The 9,386-nt window shown below is 38.4% G+C and overlaps 1 long non-coding RNA gene across 3 annotated transcripts; it reads right to left on the bottom strand.

The window, feature by feature from the left end:
* Positions 1-704: 704 nt before the first annotated feature.
* On the bottom strand, positions 705-8,861 carry LOC137175922 (uncharacterized). 3 transcript variants are annotated; one of them, XR_010925748.1, is made up of 4 exons: positions 6,988-8,861; positions 4,296-4,371; positions 3,758-3,888; positions 705-1,164 (listed from the first exon to the last, which is right to left on the bottom strand). It is a non-coding gene; the product is annotated as an uncharacterized lncRNA (long non-coding RNA). The 3 variants fall into 3 exon arrangements; XR_010925747.1 differs by having other exon boundaries at positions 706-1,167; XR_010925746.1 differs by lacking the exon at positions 705-1,164 and having other exon boundaries at positions 1,177-3,888.
* Between the last annotated feature and the right edge of the window lie 525 nt (positions 8,862-9,386).

The raw sequence follows: 9,386 nt of genomic DNA, 5'->3' as shown, positions 1-9,386 counted from the left end.
TGAAACTCCTCAAGAACACTAACCGGTGCTCGGATCCAGTTTTGGGTACCACTGCACTGAAATAATATAAAGGTGCTACAATGAACAATAAACAATAAACAAATTTCACTTTAACACTTTAAGTCCCCCTATTTAGTATTTATAAGCAGTATACAAACATGCAGATATAAGGACATTTTAAATGTTTGGTAATGTCCAGTATTTGTTGGCAATTATAACTTGTCCTATGAAAACATATTTCATACTAATACAACTGTGTTTTCTTATGTTGTCATTTATTATTTGTTTTGTTCACCAGTTGGGAGCCCACAGAAGGAGTTGCAGTTGTCGACACTTATATCTGCTAACAACTACATTTTAGCGTGTTAAAGATTTATTAAATGTTTGAATACTACTTATAAATGCTAAATAGGGGGAGTTAGAGTAAAGTCTTACCCCAAATTTGAATAAAAGTTTGCTGATGCTGTACATTTTCTTAAGATGACAAACCTATATGTATATCACCATCTTTGAATAAGAATTCTTATGTCAAAAATGAAAGCGATGACAATGAAAAGCTATAATACATTAAACTAAATAAATGAATTGTGCAACTATTTGTGCAAAAGAAATTCATAAATCCAATTCTGCAACTCCGGCAGCCATGATGTGTGTATTAATATAAATGTAGTGGTAAGTATGAATAAAAAGTACGATATACATAAACACACAGCATATTTAAGTAGTTTATGGGCAGCATATGTAATATACACACATCATATAGGAATAATACAATATTATAAATTATATATAACATTAAAGAATACTGTGATATAGCCATACAACATACTGTGTGGATACTGTGCGTGTGGACTCTTCTCTGATGCTGTTTGTAGGTATGTAGTGGAGAGTAAACACAGTTCACTCCCTCCCCTTTTTAGACTAGATTGTACCAGTCTGTAAGTGATTACGTAAGACTTTATAGTAAAAAAAAAAGAAGGTATGCATACAAAATAGCGATATATATGATATTAATGTGTGTTTGTGGTGGGTGTATGTAGGTGTGTGGAGGAGAGAGCAGTGGGACACAGTTAATAACTTTAATAACTACATTCAATCAGTTTCCTTTGGGACATCCATAATGGACCGGTCTTCCTCTCTCCTGGTTAAGGTGGCGTCAGGAATCTTCTATACAATAAAAAAGTGCAACTGCTAAACACAAAATATGAACATAAACACTCAAAATTTAAACACAGTCACATAATTTTACACACATTCAATAAGACTTAATTTAATTCCCTTGAATACGCCAGTAAAAACAATTATGCAACAGGTCAAATCTCCACCGTGGTGCTGTTATTATGACATTAATTGGACAGTGCACTTGTGGTATTTGCATGGCTGTAGATGCTTTGTTCCTCTTCTGGTGTTCTGAGAGTAAAACTGGGTTAACTCTGCTCCCTCCTCTTTGTGTGTGTGTCTGTCTGGGCCTCCTTAAAACCCACAGCAACATGGCCGCCCGAGTGAGTCAGAGGCAAAAACCAGGACCACACACAGAGCGCTGGAGCCCAGGCCAACTCTCTCTCTCTCTCTCTCTCCCTCTCTCTCCACACACACACACACACACACACACACACACACACACACACACACACACACACACACACACACACACACACACACACCAAAACACACTCACTATCACAAGAGACAGCTATGGAGCCATAAACTGAGGTTACAACTGTCACAACCTTTTCATTGTAACTCAGTTTCTTCTACTAAATTATATCTTGAATTATATCACCTTCTAAGATGTTACCATCCCCGGCGTTATTGTAGATTGGTGATACAGTCACTGTAATAGCAGTTACTGCAGCTTTAAACTAACACAGAAATGTCATGTTTAGACTGTGGACCTGCGTCAAACGCTATCAAACATGCAGGACTGTTTCTGCTCCCAAAGATTGCAAGCATCAGGTTTCAGGCTGGGAATGTCTCACAACTCAGGTTTTCATTTGCCAGGTAGAGAAATGGGGTGGAGATGAGAGGTTGTGTTATTTTATGCTTCTTCATGGTTACATTTGACTTTTGCCTGCTTCCCCTGGGTAAAAACTGAAAATTTTTCTAGTCAAATGTCAGCTTTAGAATTTAAAGAACCAACAAGATTTGACTCAAATTATTACATGAAAATATAATAATAGAGACTTTTTTTGCCCTTAGTTTCACCTTCTCTTAAAGGGGACATGTGTATAGACACAACTGCTCATTTGCTGCTGCTGCTGCTGCTGCTGATCTGCTAAACGTGCTGCTCACACTATGTTTGCTCCAAAGATTTATGCTTTGTCTGTAGTGGTTCTACACAATTGCCACAGTCTTGGAGCATATGAGACAAACTGGTTTGAACTGCCTGTGGAAGCATTTCCTTCAGTTTATGCACGTAACTATAGTCATCATGTATTGGCCTCTGAGTGCTTCCAAAATGTGGGTGACCTACACTCAACAATGTGCTTGAATGTCTCCTGTGTAGTCACTTGTTGCTGCTGATGATCTGCTAAATGTGCTGCTAACGCTATGCTTTCTGTCTAGACACAGGGTAAGAGTGTCCATTCTTGATTAAAAGCTCTGTTTTCGTTGTCTACTTTTCTCTTTTTAGAACACTTTTCTCGTGTTACGCCTCATCTCTGGTCTCTCCCTGACATGCTGGAGTCAGTCGGCAGAGTCCTGAAGCTCCGCCCTGCACCTGCACAGAGTGGAGCAGCTTGCTGATCACTGGTTTATTTAAAGTTTATTAATATTGAATATTTCACATAACCAAATTTGCATCAAATTTGACAAGGCACTCCCTTGGGTCCCCAGCCATACAACCACCAAGTGTGGAGTCGATCAGATGAATGGTTCAAGAGATAAGTGAAAGACATACATACAGACAGAGAGACATACAGACAGCGATCCCTTCCTTCGGTAGATAGATGTCAACTTTTCATAGAAATTCATACATGTTTGAGTCTGAATCTGATCCAAAACATGAGAGTGGACATGGCCTTAGCAACAATCTTAGCCACCGAGGCTACAGAATGGACAGCTATTTATGGGGATGTGCGATGAGCTGATGTCAGCTTGTGGCAAGGTAGAAAAACATGCTTCAAATGAAGCGTTCATGGCAGGTTTAAGCCCTGGCTTTTGACTTGCAGGGAACATTTCTACATATATTAACCTCAAGTTTTGGAGGTTTGACCATATTTAGCATAGGTATCCAAAATCATAACAGTATATAAATAACAGAAAACCACAAAAAGCATAACATTTCATCAGTTTTTTGTTTACAATGGATATTCTTATAAAAAGAAGCTAGAATTAAACATCAATTTAGCCTAGTTAAGGCAGTAAAGCCCAATGCTCTTTGTAGTAAAGGTGCAAATACAACATTATTTATCATTAAGTATCAGGTCTCTATCAAGGAACATGATTTTAAGCAGGGTTAGTACATTATCAATACAGACTTTTACATAGCATTTGTATTTATTACACTTATTATTATAAAAAGCACAATAGTGAATTTCAGCATAACTTATTTGCTATGTATCTATGTACGTTTTTTCGTTGTTCATTTTTGTTTATATCTCAAGTCCAGTTTCTGGCTTTATGAAAGAGCAGTGCACATTCATTAGTTCACTGAATTGTCTTTTCAGAATTATGAATTCTTAATGAGTGGCATTTCCCTTTCAGTTACTGTTATGGGATTGTTTTGGTAGTGTAAACAGCCACTAAACTGACTCACTCTCATGGAGTGCAGTCCATGTCTGCCTGGATCCTCACTCTGGTCACGTCATTGAGGTTATGACCTGACAAGACTGCATGGTTTCTGCTGTAGAAAGACATGTCACTGGGAGTGGTGGAGATCTCTGGCTTCTGACAGTAAAACAAGCACAATGTTTGAAACTTGTTACCTCATCTTCTCATGTCTTTCACCTCAAAAATGTTAACGTGGGTGATGTTCAGAGAGTTCAGAGAAGTTCACACAGAAAGGTTAATTCCTGACTTCATCATTTGGCAAACACTGTGCTGCAGAAGGAAGTAAGTGGAAGAAATTCAGCAGGTTTAACATTCACTATGAAGGTTCTATTTGAACTTTAGAGATGTAACTATTTGTTTCCCAAATGTTGAATTAAGGACTCTGACATTTTTACAGATGTCTCAAAATGAATGTAGTGATATACTGATGCTTAAGTGTAGCACCTGGAAATGTAGCATAAATGTAGAACATATATAATGTTTGGAAAAGCCTTTGTACAGAGGAGAAATACATATATTCTTACATTCTTTACTCCTGCAGTTTCCCAGGAACAGACATGTTGGCTCCAGCCACATCCAACATTGATACACTGTCGACATCTGAATAGAGAAAACAAATGTTACCACCTACATTGAGATCAACACCAATGTAACACTCTAGTATGAATCATAATGACTTGATACAAAACAAGACCATGAGATAGTAATATACTCTTCCTGATGATGAAACACAACCTCTGTCAACAATGTTGAATGTTGTTTTCAGGACAAATTGCTTTTCTCTAATCATTATGATCTGATTATGTGTTGTGTGTATGTATAAACACATATTAGTATAAGTTATTTTAGCTCTGTCATCTGTTAGTTATATTATTAGGTATTATCTGTCCACATTAAATGTCTTTGATTTCTTGAAAATGTTTGTGAGTTTACAAGACAGAGGTAGGTGGTCCAGTGATGTCAGAGCACTTCATTAGCGTCATTTGTTCCAACCACTATGTTATCCCAAGTCTAATCTTTACTGTGACATGCAGGCCTGTTATTTCAAAACATTACAACAAATGTCATGGATAAAAAAAAAATAGTTGTAGTTTTCAGCAATTCATGTGTTTATATGAATAAACGATATTGTGAAACAACACAAATTTGTAAACTGGTAGAGATTTTTTTCCTCTCTTCAAGTCAGCTCTAAATTTAATATCCATGGTTGTCTTGTGCTATTTTGGATAATGATGTAAATCAATGAGTCTCTCAATAACCCTTTCCAAAAAACTATATCAGAGTTTTTTATATCATTATCACTATAAAATAAGGTATACAGCAATAGGAGGTTTTATCGATATTGTCCACTTTTATTTATTTATTTATTCATTTATTTATATTATTCCAGCCAACATTTTTCCATCTCTTTCACAATCTTTAACAAAAAGCTAGATGGATTGATCCTCTTGCAATTATTTTGCAATTTTTTTCTACCATATCCTGCTCTGTTATATATGCCATTTATTTAAAAAAAAAGATTGTATTAACACTTGTGAAAGTAAACTGGGCTCTTGCCCTGATTTATATTCAATTCTTAATTATGTGAATGAGCGTGTATAAAGAAGCTCTGCAGCATGTTAATGTTAATAAGCTGGTCGTTGTGGATTTGTCTTGGTATGGCTGTGAGGAATATAAGTCTCGGGACTTGATCTCTCCACATCCACCAGGAAGAGAGATATCTGCCAGGTCCAGCAGCTCGCAGTAACCGCATCTGTTATCTGTTACCACACCGTAGCTGATCAGAGTGCCATTTTCATCAAACGGTAATAATACGTGGACACTGAAAGTTGCCTTCCACTCATCCCTCCAACCCGATAAAACTGCGGATAATCCATCCCTTTATCTCCCTTCAAGATTCCTCTCTGGGTCAGACTCTGGACCGGAGTCAGGTCGTGGCTCAGCTTGTAGGCTACAACTTCTCGTCGGTGGCATCCTACACGGTGTTGGTGGCCACGGCGAAGTGGCAGACGCCTCCATCAAAGATAAAACCTCCATCTTCTTCCAGGTACCAACCAAGAGAATAAAAATCAGATCAGGCAGCAGCATCATCTTCTTGCAGCGGTGACATCAAAACGCTTATACTTTGGCGGCCTGCATGCACTCCGCCACAGTGTCACTGGAGTCGTGCGTAAAAACGCAGTGCGCGCCAGTTGCAAAGAGAAGTGCTGAAAGTGGGAGGGAGAGCCCGACGAAAGCGAAAACTATCAGACATTTTAATTCTGGGATATAACGATTTTGCAGCATTGTTGTTTTTACCCTGCTGCATTTGTCCCTCTTGTTTTACGTTTTCAAACAAAGTCTATACAGGACATGTGCATGCAGTTATGGGCTATGTGTGCGCCAAATTCATCTACTATACGTGAATAAATATTGATTCTCAATAAGGCAGCAGGCAGTTCGGATTGTCCTGCTCTATGACAAATCCACATATATGAACGGTCCCTGGGAATTTGACAATCGTTTGCATGGCATAGCCTATTTTGCCCATCCGGCTGGTCATTGAAAATCCCCTTCGTTTTGGACAGTGATTCTGTTTCAATTACACAAACTCAGGGGGAAAACAGTGAATGCCCTTTCCCCACGTCCCTCAACAGATGGGACCTAAGACACATTGTCTGGTGTAAAGTGGTGCGTCCAGCTGATTTTAGAGACAGACTCCTGACATAAAGGGGTAAACTGTATAATGCTCTAAGAAGTTTTCACTATATCATGGCCAATAGGGCCTTGTCCACTGACTCCTTATTTTGAGACCCCACAATCTCTACCTTTTTGCAGGTAGGAACTAGGCTACTACAAATATCTGTTGACATCTGAGTGACATCTAGCGTTCACTTTGTGAATTTCTTTCTTCTAGTTGATGCACGCAGCGAATATGTCGTTGACGAAACAGGTGGATGCAAATGTATTATTTGCTGAGATCATGTAGTTTACTGTATTGACAGTGACGATTATGGAGAAGAGAAAATGCACAAAAAGGAAAGTAATTTACAGAAAAATACTATTACATCGTCATAATATAAATTAGTATGCATTCAAACATTTAGGCTACTGTGTGCATGTTAGCTAAGTGTATTTCTGTCTTTACTTTCTCTAAACAAAAACTCTAAAGGCTAACTGTAAAACAATTAGTAACACTGACATATTTTATTATCATCCGATTAATGTTCTACTTACTCCATTTTGTGAGTTCGTATAGTTAAAGTATGTATTTCCTCGTCAATTTAGGCGAAGTTCTTGGTGTTTTCTTGTGGTTTGATGTTCTGTTAGCTAACGAGAGGCAGGTGTTTACTAGCATCGTGCAGTCGGCATTTCTCTAACCTATGAGTGGTATGACGCAGTTTTTATTTCTTCACTTGCTTGTTATTTCACCTGTGTTTCTGTTGTCAGTTTTCTGTCCTTCTAAGGTTTAGTGTTTTTTGTGTAAATTTCTATATTGCCCTTTATTATTACTCCAAATTCGTGTGTTTATAAACTTTTTCCAGTTTAACTGCAAAGTGAACTTATATTTTATTTATTTCCAGAATATTTTTATAGGCTACGTCTAAATATTTGACTGTGTTGGAGAATAGAGTCTGTAATTAACAGAACTGTAATTTGTTCATTTTTATGACCTTTTCAGACCACAGACATAGCAGTTAAGAGGCTGTATGAAGCTGTTTAAACCCTGACCTTAATAGTGTCACTTATGCAATTACTCAAACCAACTCAATTCTTAAAGTAGGCCTAAAAGTCACTGTGGCAGCCATTTTTTGGAGTTGATTGGAATTAACATAGTCTTATAAATTAAAATGTGTAGGTCATCTTGTGTTATAATAATAATAATGAGTCTCTGTTGTTTAGTCTTATTCATGAATGACATTTATTGATCATTGATTGATATGAATATAATCATAGTTTTCAGGTTCCTAATGAGTCTTTTCACTGTTTTAAGGAGGCACCGTGGATGGAAAGTTTTTGCAGAAAGCTATGTCTATTGGGTCTCACGTCAGTGTTTATTGCACAACTGGGGCAACAGTTCTGCACCATGGTGTCTTAAGCAAGATTGGCCTGCTGCTGGATGAAGCTGTTGGACTTTACTCAATACCCTCTACAGGTGAGCGTAAATCTCACTGAGGGTAGCCATAGCAACACAGGACACCACAGAGGTTTGTCACCTCCAGTATGACAGCTACACAAACTTGTGGATAATGCACATGAATAGAACAGGAGAATCACAGATGGATCAGATACTGGTGCTTACAGCTGACAGTGTTCGCCAAATGATTCGTTCCTTTTTGGAAAAGATGACAGCAGAACAGTGGAAGCTGTTGAAATCAGGTTCTCCTGATGATGCCACAAAGGTCCTGTTGGCAGAGCTGATATTGGAATTCGTAATATCCATTTCAAGTGCAGTACTGACAGGTCTACAGAACACACATGTGGTCGTCTCTGAGGAGAACATTCACGCCAGCCTGGGTGACACTGTCCATCAGAGTTTCGCCCAGGCTCTAGAGATTCAGGATGAAGTCCGCTGTGTGAGCTCAGAACGCTTGACAAACCTGATCATGGAAAAGGTTGCAGAAAGTGTAAACTCGGCCCTCTCCGATCATACTCACACTGAGGAGCCAATTATAATCCAGTGTATTATTCCTGCCTGCAGACTGGATGTTATGGTTTTTCATGCCTGCAAAATGAAAGAATTCTTGACAAAGGTGAAAAATTTGTGCCCATCTCGGCCCCGCATGCCAAGATAGAATTGGGCCTCTCATATACAGACGGACACAGAGGAATAAGATCTGAAGGAGGATCTAGACTGGGAGGACACTGATGACTGCTGTGACTCACCAGTGAAAACTGGGGAGGAAGACACTCCAGAGAATGTTACATCACAAGACAGCTTTGTGATAAAAACTAGGAAAGCTGTCCAGGAAATAATCAGAAACAAGGATCATGAAATAACAGAAACTCTATTCGATGAAGTGAAGGGGTCCAAATATAAACTCCTGCAATCTGAATCCTCTTTTGAGATCAAGGCTGTAGTGGCTTAGTTCATTTGCTTATTGAAGAGGCAAAGAGTCTGCAACATTCAGACACTGTGAGTCCAAGAAAAGAAAGTGAGTACAAACTGTGTGCAAAAGGTGTGAAGAGCAGGATCAAGACATTTTTTGCAAAGCTGTTTGCCAAAACATTGATTCACCGTTTACTGGCACAGCTGAAGTACAAATACCTCCACAACTCTGAAGTTGAAAGCAGGCATTCAGTATACTATATCATGGATGAGGATTTGCTTCTGTGTGAAACTGAGCTTGCGTCTAAGAACTTAAAGACAATTACCAGCAAGGGAACTCTGGTGATCATAAAACAACTCAGAGATCTCTTCTACACTTACATTAGGAAGGGGCAGGACAGTGACTATTCTGGTTTTCTCCCACTTTCCCCAAAACAGTTCATCAGTTGGACACTCTTAATTACCCCCAAAAGCTAATTGGTTCATGATTACAAAAATGGGGGAAAAAATCATTCAATAAAAGTGTTTAAATTTCACATCTGCTTTCAAATGAGTCTTTTTTTATCTTTTGCAGTCAAAACATCAG

This window comes from Thunnus thynnus, chromosome 23 (genome assembly GCF_963924715.1).
Source record: "Thunnus thynnus chromosome 23, fThuThy2.1, whole genome shotgun sequence".
In the NCBI taxonomy this organism is placed as follows: domain Eukaryota; kingdom Metazoa; phylum Chordata; class Actinopteri; order Scombriformes; family Scombridae; genus Thunnus; species Thunnus thynnus.
Note: the sequence above shows the minus strand (reverse complement) of the source record. Positions and strands in the feature narration are given on the sequence as shown.